Source organism: Azolla caroliniana, unplaced genomic scaffold (genome assembly GCF_043228905.1).
Source record: "Azolla caroliniana isolate FFs.n. ecotype wild unplaced genomic scaffold, voAzoCaro1.0.p SCAF_8, whole genome shotgun sequence".
NCBI lineage: Eukaryota > Viridiplantae > Streptophyta > Polypodiopsida > Salviniales > Salviniaceae > Azolla > Azolla caroliniana.
The window spans coordinates 17,369,837-17,385,297 of record NW_028230443.1 but is presented as its reverse complement, the minus strand read 5'-3'; the positions used below and the strand labels follow the sequence as shown (position 1 = coordinate 17,385,297).

At 36.9% G+C, this 15,461-nt stretch overlaps 4 non-coding genes and 1 pseudogene across 4 annotated transcripts; 3 read left to right on the top strand and 2 right to left on the bottom strand.

The window, feature by feature from the left end:
* Positions 1–800: 800 nt before the first annotated feature.
* On the top strand, positions 801–923 carry LOC147861151 (U5 spliceosomal RNA). The gene has a single exon (XR_015530189.1). It is a non-coding gene; the product is annotated as a U5 spliceosomal RNA (small nuclear RNA).
* Positions 924–3,483: 2,560 nt separating this feature from the next.
* LOC147861150 (U5 spliceosomal RNA) lies at positions 3,484–3,606 on the top strand. Its single transcript, XR_015530180.1, has one exon. It is a non-coding gene; the product is annotated as a U5 spliceosomal RNA (small nuclear RNA).
* Positions 3,607–4,204: 598 nt separating this feature from the next.
* LOC147861149 (U5 spliceosomal RNA) lies at positions 4,205–4,325 on the top strand. The gene has a single exon (XR_015530186.1). It is a non-coding gene; the product is annotated as a U5 spliceosomal RNA (small nuclear RNA).
* A 2,679-nt stretch (positions 4,326–7,004) lies between these two features.
* LOC147861148 (U5 spliceosomal RNA) lies at positions 7,005–7,125 on the bottom strand. The gene has a single exon (XR_015530179.1). It is a non-coding gene; the product is annotated as a U5 spliceosomal RNA (small nuclear RNA).
* A 6,441-nt stretch (positions 7,126–13,566) lies between these two features.
* Positions 13,567–14,401, bottom strand: LOC147861147 (putative germin-like protein 8-1 pseudogene; annotated as a pseudogene).
* Between the last annotated feature and the right edge of the window lie 1,060 nt (positions 14,402–15,461).

The window sequence follows — 15,461 nt, the reverse complement described above, 5'->3', positions numbered from 1 at the left end:
AGAGTTACCATCACTTTTAGCGAAAGCTTGCCAAGCTACTCTCTTTTTCAATGGAAGTTCATCTCGTGTCTTTTCATAATTTGGATGATTTCCAAATAACTTCCTTTTTGTTTCTTTATAAATAAATTAATCTTACTACTTGGATCCCTTAAAATTCATCCATCATTATGAGGCCTATCTAGTAGTTGAATGATATTCTACTTGCATAGAACCTCATTCCTTAATGATAAACTAGTGTCATGGGGAATGTTGCAGCTATGATATGCAACATATATTTAAAAGATAAGCCAACAAGCTATAGGTTTAGAAGATTGTGTGCACATATATTCATAGATACATACACACACTCACATGCATGTGCATTTAAGTTTGAAAGTTTGTATAAGAGCTGGCAAAGATAATTTTGGAACAGAAAAATGGAGAGAAGGAACATAACAAAAACCAACATACTTGCATGACAATAAAATGTTAGAAAGTATAATGAGTTAGCGTTGAAAGAGATAATAGAATCGATTCATGAGGAATGAAGTAAGGATGTAGTTGGTAAGCAATGTTATACTATGACTCAAGCACAAGCTCAAGACACAATCCTACCTCATGTATTTGAGGGCGCAGACCTCAAACTATGGTTGCGAGTGCCATAGCATTAGAGCCAATGTCTGTTGCATGTGCATAAGGATGCCATCATTTTCTGAATTGTGGGTGAAGAAGAGTCATAGTTTATACATCCCACACACAAAGGTATAGTGAGTAGAGGGTGTAATAAGACCAACACATCATGTCATAAATTTTTTATTGGGATGGCGTGGGTTGAGCACAAAGTTAACTATTCTTTCACCTTTTACTAAAGAATATTGTGTGCTCCTCCTTCCTCAAACACCCTAACCCTAATTTTTGGGGAGGGTGGCTCTAATCTGAGCTTCCCATTGTAAAACGATAAAAAACAACTCAAAGGCTCCATCATGTGACTACTTTTTTAGGGAATTAAGAAGGCATTCTTTTGGTATTGGTGTTTAAAGACCGAGATTGTGGACTACATAGAACAATGCTTATTGAAATAATGAAAATGGAAAGACAATGCTTACTGAAATAATGGATATGAAAGGACAATGCTTATTGAAATAATGGATATGAAAATTGAATGGAGCCACGTCCCAATCCAACTATACTTCTTGTGTCTTTTGACATGATTTAATGTTATAAATTAAACAAGCAGTTTCGTCATATGAGGATAATCCCATGGATTAAACAAGTAAAGTTAGTATATGCTCATTGTTAAGCATATGACACGCATCACGCCGGTCGTAAAGAAGAGTGCAACAACAAGGAATGCCAAGCAACTAACAAAGTCTACAACAAGGGGATTAGAACAATTCAAATAGGGGAGAAGCAAGCCAATGGACAGCCTAGTGTGAAATGATCACACTCATGATGTAAAAGCTATAAAAACCACCTTCTAAATAAATCAAGAACTAGATGGTAGTAATCATGCAATAGAATGGAGATGTGTGATATATATATAATGTGTTCATACAATGCGTTAACATATCACACCTTTCATACAATGCTTTGCATTAGATCACATCCCAATTTTGCTTCAACTCATGGCCAATATCATTCACTCCCTACCCACTAATCCTCTCACAATCACAATGTGCAGTACTACTTTGTAAGCATAGGCTAGGAGAATCATCAACTATGCATTTTTTCACATGAATCAAGTGCATGATTCAAGAGTATCACGCTTCGATACAATGTGCTCCTTTCAATCACATTTTATTTTCATGTTGTCCAACGAACATTATCAATCTTGCCCACTCCCAACACACATTCCCCTTTGTATAACAATCACGGAGTACAATCCCAATTGCAATATTGACATGTAAAATTCGTGAACATCGTGACTCCCTATCTATTCAATTGGTTCCAAATATACTTCCCTAGAATTATTCACTTTCGGTTCCATATGTGAGATTTGACCTTTGAAGACATAGAATAACAAACTGTGTTTGTATGATTTGCTCTATGAATGTGCACATATCATAAACTACAATAGTAAGTATGGAACATCCATGAGGGCCCTTGGTTTTATTGAATGCAAGTAAAACCACGACATGTGTAATTATTCATCCAAATGGCGACCATAGTATATATTACGAAATCGGTGGATGGATGGATGGTACATAGATTATGTGCATGTTGTGACATTGAGCACATAATTCAAGCCTCCACATTACATCAATTACCATAAGAGATGCAATGTTTCAGGTACAACACGAAAATCGGGAGGCAAATTATCCTAAAACAAGAACACCAAGATATTGCAGCTCGTAAATTTTGGATACAAGAGGGCATTAGTGAAAGGAGATTAGCTAAATTCTGGAAAATGATATGGCATGACAGCGGTGACCGCAAGATAATGATGTGCTTATGGCTTATTGTGCATAGAGCCTTGCCAGTAGGGGCATGGGCTAAAGGCCCCAATGTAGACCCAAGATGTAGTGCATGTGGACAACTAGAAAGCATTTCCCATTGTCTTTGGGAATGTCATGAGGCTACGATAGTATGGAGAAGGGCATTACGATTGCTTTGCCATGCCTCTAGCTCATTTATCCTCAATTGGGGACATGCTTGTTGGAATTGTCTTGATGATGACGTAGAGAATTTTGATAGCACATGTACAACTATGTACAGAGGGGAGAATGGAACTATTCGAATGATCGTTGGTAACAGTGCACCTAGAAGTAATGCCCAAAAGCAGAAAATTGTAGATCTATGGATGTTGCTAGCACCCATTATCATATGGAACATTTGGACCGCAAGATGGACCAGGGTATTTTCAGCAAACAAACGGCCTCCAGCAGAATCTATTAAGCTAATATGGCACATGCTAATAACTACATTGAGGGCCCAATATGAGCGGATTGATGGAACAGATGATGATTCAAATTTAATGAGGCTAAAATTCAGAAAACGATGGTGTACTACACCGATGGCTACAGAAATTGGAGTGGAGATACGATGGCAGTACGTAGTACCGAGATGGTTGTTCCCTCCTCCCATTAGATGATAGAGGGGCATGAATGACATGACAAACATGGAGAACAAACATGTGGGCTATTTAGTGTAAGATAAATAAGTGATGTAGTCCATATGGAAGTAGGTAATGTCTAAAGTTGTGTAGTGTATGTCATTTTAAATAATGGAGTATATTCTTCTTTTGGAAAAAAGAGATGCAATGTTTCCTACAATTAAAAATTCCCTACACATGTGGTTATTCCGTAAAAGAGATAATACAATCGGATCATGAAGAGATAATACAGTCGGATCATGATTTTGTAGTGAAAGAGATAATACAATCGGATCATGAAGAATAAAGTAACAAGGCAGTAATTGAAATTGTGGTATACATCCCACATAGAAAGGCAATGTCACTCCGGGAGCTATAAATCAAGATATCTGATAATGGTTGACTTCATTGGGATGGTGTGGGTTGAGCACAGAGCGAACTATTCTTTCGCCTTTTACTAAAGAATATCGTGTGCTCTTCCTTCCATAAACGCCCTAACCCTAATTTTTGGGAGAGAGGCTCTCATCAGAGATTCCCATCATAAAATAAAATAAAAGAAATATATCATGAACACTGAACTACTATTGGAGGATTTGATTTGAAGAAATTGATATTAGCTATTTTTTTTTTTTTAAGGAGTGAGATAGTGGAATGCATAGAACAATGTTTAGTGAAATCATAGATATTTAAATTGAATGGGGATTTATCCCAATCTCAAAATTACATTTTGTATATGAAATAACGTACGATGGATTAAACTAGGTAATTTAGTAGTATGTGGATGTATATGAAATAACGTATGATGGATTAAACTAGGTAATTTAGTAGTATGTGGATAAAGTCGTGGATTGGGCAATGTGAGATTTTTGATGTTGTTGATTTGTTGTTTTTTGGGGAATGATCGCTTGCACATATGAATTTGGATACAAATGGCAAAAACGAACATAATAAAAACCAACAGTAAAATGTTAAAAAGGATCATGATTTTTGCATTCAAAGGAATAATAGAATCAATCATGAAGAATAAAGAAAGAAGGCAGTAATTGAAGTTGTGTTATACATCCCACATAGAAAGACAAATTCGCTCCAGCAACTATATATTGAAGACATCTGAGACAAACTCTCTTCATTCGGATGGCGTGGGTTGAGCACAAAGCAAACTATTCTTTCGCCTTTTACTAAAGAATATTGTGTGTTCCTCCTAACTCAAACGCCCTCACCCTAATTTTTGGTAGGGAGGCTTTGAACAGAGCTTCCTACTGTAAATAATGTAAAAGAAGAACGTTGAACTGTTGCTTTCCTAGTTTTGAAGAAAACATTCTGAGGAATAATCTTACATTTAAGGAATGTAAATGGATATATATATATATATATATATATATATATAAATTGTACTTATATATTGCAATGTTTATTACAATAATGGATATGTAAAGTGATTGGAGATGGGCATTCATCCCAAACTTGAAAATAAATCTTGTAAAGTTTGCATATGATTCATTTATAGAACCGGCAACTTACAATGACCAGACATATTTTGATGATTCCTTACCATGAGAACACAGGTCGTTGGCTTATGACGACAAGGCAATTTGGTTTTCATGTACCACAAGTCTTAAAAATAAATTTGATTGTCTTTAAGGAGTGATATTGTAGAATGTGTAGAACAATCCTTGATGAAATAATGAGGATTCATCCAAATCTCAAAATTAAATCAACAAGGCAATTTGGTTTTCATGTACCACAAGTCTCAAAATTAAATCTTAACAACTTTTATATATTATGACATAAGGATTAAACAAGTAGTTTAGTAGTATATGGATAAAGCCATGGATTAAACAAGTCATTTAGTATGTGCTCATACATAATGCAATCGAATTATCAAGAAATGTTTACTAGGATAACACAATGGATGATACAATATATTCTTATTTTTCCGAGGAATGTGAGGTGATGCTACTAGGTTTTTGATGTTATTAATTTGTTGATCCAATTTGGATGGCACAAACATAAGTAGATACTCAAACAGAGTAGGCAATTGTAGCTATATCACTAAATGTTTTTGTCTTGAAGCACACTCCATTTTGCAACAAGGATTGTCACCTTACAACGAGATGACATATCTTGATGATTACTTACTATGATAACACAAACCATTGGCTTACAAGGCAATTTGTTTTCGTCATATTATCCTTTGATGTGAACTTGAGGGTGTTACAATGACAAAGTACATCATTTGTAATTTTGTGAGATGTAGAACTATTAGTGCATTGTCTATATGTAATAGAATCACTGGTGGCATGTGAGGGGGCATACAACACTACACCCATGGTTGATATCCATGCCCCTAATAAGTAACATTGATGTATGACACATTAGCGAATTGAGTCCATAATCTTCATGTGTTGAGGCCAATTAAACAGAGCTCCCAAGAGAATGAGTTAAAAAATAACCAATCTAGAGGTCTTTCACAAAAACAATGAGAACATCATGTACACAAGACATTGATGTGTTTTCATCTACCAAATACATCAAGAGCAAACTCTTCAATTATTTAGTTGTAAACCCCCCAAACAACGGCCATGGCATTCGTCTATATACAATATAAGTTAATGAAGGACGAAAAACTTCATGTAAAGCAAGAATTAGTAAAGCCTAAGTGGCCTAAAACTTTCATTTAAAACTGCATTATTGTTATCATACATTATGGAAAACAATTGAGGTATCAATACCATCATGTGGAGATCATACATCATGCATACCAATGAAGCATGTTTCAAGTGTCAATATCGAAGTTTTTTAAACTAAAGCAATCAAATTAAAGCTCAAAATACATATCATGGCTTTGTATAGAAACAACATTTGAAAAATCCGACACTTTTCTTTTGGGACCATTAGACAAAATCATGTTTGCAATCTACATCCATCTATATCCATATAGAGACATCCATGGGTTTCCATTTGGAGAATCTAAAAAAAAAGCTTCAAATAAACTATGCATAGAACTTTGTTAGACCTCTCTTCCCTTTTGGTTTCTCTTTCATCTCTTCAATATTACAAGCTTGCCTTATCATTTGGTTTCTCTTTCATGTCAACATTACAAGCATCAAGCTCAATCATTTCAATAGTATTTGCACAAATCAGGTCATATTACTACCAAATGTTGCCTCGCAAATTTACGCTTCTTTCATCTAATCATTATTTTAGTATTGTTTCTATTTCATGTAGTAACTATATTATATGGTATTCCATTGACTTCTTTATTACTACTTACTTCAGTTTAGTAAAGAATATGAACTTCTGGCCAACATATCATTTGTTTCCTTTTCACGTTCTCTTATGTTAAGGATAGTTGTTCCATATGGATTTTTTACCAACTTCTTCTAAAATAGGAATATCTTTATTTGTATCCATCACATTTCCACATATGTGAATGCTCTACTAACTCTTCTTTGCTATTTTTAGAAAGCAATTGTAACCTACACTACACAAAATACATAAATGGACAGATTTTTAGAAATCAATTGCAACTTATACTACTTCAAAAAAAACTTAATTGGACAAAGATGTTGGCTAAAATGTGGATACATTTTGATGTCTAGCAAATCATTGTGGTTGTGTTGTTGACCATCAGTCAATGAGAATGACCAAAAAGCCATCATTGTAATATGGATAGCAATCAATCTAACAAGAGAAAGAAAAGTGTTAATAAAAGTTTAAGAAGGGAAAAGAACCCCTATTGAGGCAAACTAACAAGAAAATAGTCATAGCAAGCCAATGTTTATAAATTATACCTATATAAACTATTGTGTGGTTCGTTACCAAGATTCACAAGGTTATGTAAAAGCACACCACTTGAAGTGAGGATGGCTCAAGTGCAAACAGGTGGCAATGGTAGGGATTTTAAATTGTTTTCTTAACATCTTATAGTGGGAAGCTCTGTTGACAGCCTCCCTACCAAAAATTAGGGTGAGGGCGTTGGAGGTAGGAGGAGCACACGGTATTCTTTAGTAAAAGGCGAAAGAATAGTTCGCTTTGTGCTCAACCCACGCCATCCTAATGAAGGTACAATTTGGCTTCTGCCTTCAATTTATAGCCCCGGTGTTACCTTGCCTTTGTATGTGGGATGCATAAAAACGACATAATGTTGAAATAAACAAGAATATTATAATAATAAAACAAATAAATAACTATAGCCTTGACTGAAGAAGTGACATTGTATCTCATAAGAAAGAAACTATTAGAATGGTATTGACATACTTGTTGTACCACTACACATTTGTTTAATCAACACCCTAAGTTTATACAAAATCTGTTATATACTTTATTCCTACACTCCTCAACTCCAGGAATCATGTAGGTTTCTTGATAGCTAATCCCTCCACTATGGAATATGTTCGCAACAAGGAAACTCAAAGGACTCGATGGGGTTCACATAAATGATGGGGCATATGTATTTGTTTAACTAGGTATATATGTATGGGAAGAGTGCTCTTGAATGGTGATAATGCTAAAATTAGGGCATTTTCCAGTACGTATATGTATACTTACAAGAGGGTGTACAAGTGTGATAATAGTAGTACAAATGGTTCGCATGGTGACACAACATTTAGGGCAGAACTATTGACCGTGGAATTGGAGTGTTTTTTGCACTCATTTTTTACTATAATTCTTTGTTTTCACAAAAAAACGAGAAAGATAGATCGGAATGACTAATTTGACCATTTATGAAGAAGGATTACAAAGGTGGCCCAATGATGCATATGATTATTTATTGTATGACCAAAATCTGTCAGTGAATCGATTTAACGATGACTGGATAGATGGATGGTACAGAGATGATGAGCTTCATGCATGTGCTGCTTGCTATTGTACTTTCAAGCTACACTGGCCTTCTTCACACTAGTAGTGAGCGCGTCCACTTCAGATTGAGCGTGCCTTGTGCCAGGAAGAGCACCTCCATGGCACCTCCATGGCATGTGTGCGAACATGGGGAGGGTTGAATCCGCCATTGGGCGGGAAGTCGATGCGAGCAATGGACATGCCCTGTATATTGAGCCCAGGGAAGTTGGCCACAGGCCAAGGTGACAATGGCCGCTTGGTTGCCATTGTTGGGCTTGGAGCTAGTAGTATAATACGAATGATCGGAAACTTAATAGCACTTAATCACTTATGTGAGATTATTCAAAGGAATCAAGAATGATACACAACAAACACAATGCAAAATACACCACAAAATTTTAACGTGGAAAAACCTCGAAGAGGTAAAAACCACAGGACCTAGTCCAAAAATAATTCACTATCAAGGTAAATCTTATATACCAAAGTTCTACTCTAAACAAGTTAGAGTACTATGAGGTTGTTAGCTTTCTCTGATACTAGGGAAAAGTATAGTGGTATTACCTACAATGATTTAAGAGTTAAATATTTAAAGAAAGAGCATTTGAATGTACAACACAAAAGTGGAAAATGTGAAAGCCCTTTGGCCAAAATATGGAGTTACCATACTTTCAGATGGATGGATTGACACTAGCAAGTGAGCACTTGTGAATATTTTGGTATCATGTTCTTATGGCACTATGTACCTTAAAACTATTGATTGTAGTATTGTTTCTACAAGGGTTCATGGTCCATGGTTGGCTAAAATGTTGTCAACTGCGATAAAGGAAGTAAAAGTAGAAAATGTGGTGCAAATTGTCACTGATAATGCATCTAATTGTGTTAGCATGGGTCACATTCTAGAGATTGAATTCCCAAGCCTTGTATGGACTCCTTATGCATCACATTGTTTAGATTTATTGCGAGAGGATATTGGAAAGTTGAGTTGGGTTCGTCGAATGCACAAGAGAGCAAATTGTGTGGGTAGATTATTCACCAAGAAAAGGAATGCACGAAAACTTTTTAGCAACTATCCATCTCTTGTGCTCCTTAGGCCAAGTGCCACTCGAGTGCAGAAGAGAAAATTTCGAAAACTCAAGGGCATAAAATAAAAAAATCGTGAGGGTAAAAACTAGAATTTCAAAAAATACGTGGTACAAATCATGAAATTTCGAAATCACAACTCACATGATGAAAGAAAGAATACACAAACGCACAACATGATTTCACGACCCATGCCACATTGAACTAGCCGATTGGTGTATGATGCAATCGTGACTTGTGTTGACCGAACGAGAAGGTTTGAGTCAAGCAAATCTCTGATCGAAGTTATCGATCATAGAGCAGTGATCCAGTCAAGGGATTTCCGACCGTTGAGACGACAGATGGAGTTCTGATCGAGAAGAGTTGCCATGGCGAGTGGTTTCACCGTGCAATGCACTGTCCTAGAGGCGTGCCATGTGTTGCCCGTAAGAATATACAGGGAGGCATAAGGGTAGGTGTAATGATGTGGTTGATGTGTATGTGTAAAGTAAATGGTGTGTAAGGATGAGTATGTGTATAGACACATGCACAATTATGTGCATGTGTACAAGAATGCGTAACGGTCTTATTTATAACGGTCATGTAACCGTTACATTGGATGTATTATATAAACCCCTTATGGGCATTTAATGAATATACATTTTTCCCTCTCATTTTGGTGTTGTTTTGTATTTTCACTTTCCTTCTCTCTCTCTTTATTGTAACCCCCTTGGGAGGGGGGTGATGCCATTTTAGGCTTCATCCCCCACCCAACAACACAATGTGCCCTTACTATAGTCGTTAGCTTGTAGAGTATTGTCTTAGGTATTATAGTTCATTATTTATTAATGTTTCAATTTTATTAATCTTCTACAATGACATGTATTGTTTGCATAATACTTTGTGTCATAGGATTGCTCTTCTAGAGCTGCTGAAAGAAATTGGAATGCACATGCATTGGCACATACAAAAACAAGGAACCATTTGAAGGTGCAACAAGTGGAAGTGGAGAGATTAGTATATGTTAGAGAAAACATAAGGCTTGTTCGAAGCTTTCAAACTCATGCAGGTCTACATCTTTCTTATTTATGTTTGTCATTTGATGTTTAAAAAACCATTTGATTTTTGTAGGTTAATTAACGAGCCTTGTTAATTGGTTGTGGTTTAAATATTATGAATCATTATTACGATACCAAAATATTATTTGATTTAGGTAAATCTTGATGAGATAGACATTGAAAAGACTATTGAAATGCCTCCATTAACAACCAATATTGATACTCAAGTTGCACAAATATATTTTGAGGAAGCAAAGGCTATGCATATTGGTCGGGTTACTCAAAGTAGATCTAAGTTTGCCACTATGATAGTAGATGAAGGATTGGTGGGATCAAGCTCTAACACTATTAGAAGAGGTCGTGGATATGTTCATAGTCATGCTTGTGCGAGAGTTGCAAGTACAAGAAGGATAATTACTCGACAAACTACAACTGAGGTTTGCAATGCTGAATTTTGTAATGATGATGGAGATTAAGAGGATGAAGATATTGAGAAAGCCATAGTTGATTCATCTTCTGATAGTGATTATGTGGACAACTATGATGATACAACAACAGAATCTACTAATGATGATGTAGAAGAAGAAATATAATTGAAAATTGCATGGAGATAATGTATTGTTGGTTTTTACATATTTATTTGAATTTTGAATTTAAGAACCAATAACTATGAGTATGAAGAAAGTTTTAAATTCTAATAGTTTTTTTATCACTCTATTCATTTTCCATGATTTGAGGGTTCAAAGGATATGTGTTTTGATTCAAACTTCAATTGTTTTCTTAAATCTGCAATGTTCACTTTCATTTAAAAATATGTATATCACGTGCATAATGTATTGTAGCATAGATAACCATTTATCCATGGGCAATAAAGATAATTGGTATTTACTATATGGTATTCAAATTCCAAGTATCTTTGCATTCAACATTAGTGGTGTTCAAGTATTCGACGTATTCAACGTATTCAAAACGTACTCAATGTATTTTACCTTTAAATACGTATTCTAAGAACTTATAAAAAAAAATTTAGAATACTTATAAAATACGTAGCATACGTATTGTACGCGTACGGTATGCTACGTATGTTACAACCATGACTACAACCCTATTATTTATAATACCTAGTTCATCAACATCCTCATGGTCTTCGTCTTGTTGGGAAGCATCTCCATATGTAGCATCTTCGGTCGTAGGAATCAGGTCAAAATCAATAAGACCACCATCTATTTGAGTGTTGGATCCTTTGACCTTTTCAATATCTTCAATAGCTTGATGCTCAACAAATATCACATCACGACTTCAAATAAGCTTCCTTTCTATTTGGTCATAACATCTGTAACCAAACGCGTATTGGCCATACCCAATAAAAATACATTCATTAAATTTAACATCTAATTTAGACCATTCATCTTTAGGTATATGTACAAAATATTTACATCCAAACACACGTAAATGATCATATGAAACATTCTTACCATACCAAACTTTATTAGGAACATCGCCCTGCAATGCAACAATAGGAGATAGGTTAATAACATATGCAACGGTACTCAAAGCCTCACCCCAAAAGGATTTGGATACCTTCCCATCAGAGAGCAAGCATCGAACTCTTTCAACTAGAGTTCTCTTCATCCTTTCTACCAAACCATTTAGTTGTGGGGTTTTTGGTGGTGTCTTTTGATGCTTAATCACATGCTCTCGACAGTATGCATCGAAGGATCCACAATATTCCACAAATTCTTTGAACACATTTAATACTTGGTCCTTAGTTTTCAATGTTCGAACCCAAAGTTTTCTAGTAGAATAATCATCAATAAAAGTAACAAAGTAGAGTGCACCACCTATTGACTTTACCTTTGAAGGACCACAAACATCTAAATGTACCAGCTCTAAGTACCTCTTCTTTTCTTGAAGAAGAATGATGTTTGAACGAGACTCTTCTTTGTTTTCCTTACCACACAGTGATTGCACATGTCTAACTTCGCATCTTTTAGACCTAAAAGCAAGCTTTTCTTTGCTAGGAAATCAATTCCCTTTTCACTAATGTGAGACAACCTTTTATGCCATAGCTCTGACATTTTGTTGCTTTCAATTGCATTCACAAGATTAGTAGAGATAAACACTTGTAATAAATACAAACTAGAGCATTTCTTACTGCAAGCAACAACCAATGAGCCCTTAGTGAGTTTCCATTGTCCTCATTGAAGATGTTGCAATAGCCATCATCATCTAGCCTGCTAGTGGAGATAAGATGTAACGAATGTCTGGTTACACATGTTTTACCTCCTCGAGGATCAACTTCGATCTTGTATTGGTCTCCAAATAAATAGTCCCGATGCCTACCACCTTTGAAGGCCATTATTACCCATCTTCACAATTCCAAAATCCCTTGAAGTATAAGAAGTAAACAACTCCCTTCTAGATGTGACTTTGAACAATGCCCCACTATCAACAACCCAATTTGTTTCATTGTAAGCAAGATGAATTAGGGTTTCATCATATAAATCATTTGAGGACATTGTATTAACATGGTTAGAATTATCATCATTACCTTTCTTTTCATGCTTACCATTAGATGTGCGGTTCTCCTTTTTCCATTTGTACCAATACCTCTTTATGTGTCCTGTTTTACCACAAAGATGACATTCTAGATCTTTATACGTGGGTTTTGATTTACTTCTACTCCTCCCTCGATTGTTTTGACCTTGGCTTGTATGCTTACTCCTCCCTCTCTCAATCATCAAGATCTCTGAATGTGGTGATGTAGGCTTGTGTCCTTCACGTCATCTCCTTGTTTAGAACACTACTCTTAACATATTCCGTAGTCACAATTCCGTTTGGGGTTGCATTAGTTAAAGATACCCTAAAAGTTTCCCATGAATTAGGAAGAGTGTTTAACAACCATAATGCAAGAATCTCATCATCCAATTTCACTCCCATACCAAAACGTTGGTTGAAACATCCTTCATTTAAATTATCTGAAATGCAACTACATTCTTTATACACTAAATGCATCGCATGTTTTAGCAAAAACAACTTATTGTTACCTGTCTTAGATGCATATAGATTAGCCCACAACTATGGCTACGATTATGCTCGTAACCTAACCATGAATGTGCATGTATGACTATTTGTCAAAGGTGTATGCATGCATGCTCATTTCTGTGCATTTCATTGTGTGTAAAAACTTCGGAGGTGTAGTGGTAGTATAAGTGGCTTTGCCTTCCGACACAACATTTAGGTGTAGTGTTTTTGGCACACTTGTTACCATACGTACTTCGTTTGTTTTTTACAGAGAGAGAGAGAGAGAGAGAGAGAGAGAGAGAGAGAGAGAGAGAAAACATACATAATGAATGATTTGACCATTTATAACGGAAGATTACGAAGTGATTATTGTGACCACAATATATATATATATATATATATATATATATTATTAAATCGAATTCATTCCAGCGGACAGATAGATAGCTACATAGGTCGTCGATGGTATAAGGATGATGAGGTTTATTTGCTATACTATACTAGAGTACAGGTATTCAAGCTACGGTAGCCTTCTTCACGCTGGCCGTGAGGGCATCCACTTCAGACTGGCCGATGCCGAACGTATTCTGAAGCACTGTGCCGGGCAGTGGTGGGTTAGCAGCAAAGAGGGCCACAGCAAGCTGAGACACCCCTGGATTCTGGCTGTTCAGGGCCGCGATGGCCAGCGCGCGATTCTTCTTGTCCAGGTTGATCTGGAAGTGGGCGAGGCCGCGGGGGAAGACGAAGAGATCGCCTGCATACAACGTGGCCTGGAAGAGGGTGTTGTTGGGGGCGGTGGAGACGAAACCGACGGTGAGCGTGCCCTGCACCAGATAGAGCACCTCAGTAGCACGCGGGTGGACATGGGGTGGGTTTAGACCACCGTTGGGCGGGAAGTCGATGCGAGCGATGGACAGGCCCAGAGTGTTGAGGCCGGGGAAGTTGGCTACAGACGCGAGGGTGACATTGGCCGCCTTGGAGGCAGTAGTATAAGAGGAATCATAAGTGGATGGTGAGGCTGCTCGCAGCAGTGTGGATGTGAAGTCCTGGGCTGTGACGTTGTCGGCTGGTTTGCAGGTTACGCCATTGATGGTGATGGCCGCAGCTGCATTGGCATTGGCCACACAGAAATCTTGGAGCGGGTCCTCGTCCGCTGCGCCCACAAGCTGGGCAGGAGGAGCCGTGACACATAGAGCGACAACAAGGCTGAGGATTAGCAATATGGAAGAGGAGGCCAGGGAAGAAGCCATGTCTAAGAAAAGAAATAGGAGTAGTGTTGTAACTTTGATTATGTGCTCTAGGCTATGCGATATGCGATTGCAGAGATTTAGAGAGAGGTTGGAAGAGTTGGTGTGATTAAAGAGAGAGTAGGTATATGCGTTGGTTGGATAGAGCTCCTGTCCTATATATTATTATATATAGACAAGACACTCACTCTCTGTCTGTGTGTCGTGCCGTCTACGCTGTAGACCAACGGCCACGCGCTGTTGATTTTTGGGTAAAGGATGAGGATGTACCAAACGTCGCGAGATGATGAAGAAAAAGTAAAAGCAATGGCGAAGGAAAAAGTAAAAGGAAAATTGGGGAGGAAAAGGAAAAGAATTGAGCGAGTTCTTTATCATTGAAGAAGACGCCATCTTCTCTCTTTTTCCTTCATGACGTCATAGTGTGACTCTTGACTTTGATTCTAGATTAATACCGTAGAGTTTTCTAGTATGTATGTATACGAGGGGGTCACCACTATAAACACGTTGATACTACCCAAAACTCTACACGCCCCGTTGGGTTTGAAATCATATTATCCCACCAAACAAGTTCTATTGCATCAACGATCGCACCCCACATGTAAGACAAGAGAAACTCTCATCAATTATTTTCTTCCATGTGTAGTTGCAATTATGGATGTGTCCTTTACAATGCTTTGGAGCACAAAGTATATTCTCATATGGCATTGGACTATACATTGATAAATTGCCATATGTGTATTATGAGTTGCAAGCTTATGATGGTAGCTTGTTAAACGACGCATGATTGATTGATTCACACTCAATTAATAACCATTCACCTCTACCCATGTGCTCATTGTCACAGATCATTATAATCCTTTTGCGAAGAATGGAGTTGCTTCAAGATACATATATTGAATGTCTCAAGTCGTTTCGCCCCAACACTTGTCAAACTGTTGGGCTCTCTATATCTAGGTTTAGAGATTCTTGCAACTCATTTACATAAATATATTTATTTGAAAAGAGTGTAGGTCAAAACATGCCAAATTGGATGTCCTTGAATGCTTCGTGACTTGGTAATAATTACTTGTCTCTTTCCACATGCTTCATAGTATTATGTAAATCAAACAAAGGATATGCACTGGCCACAACATATGCGATTCCCAATTGGAACTAAATGTT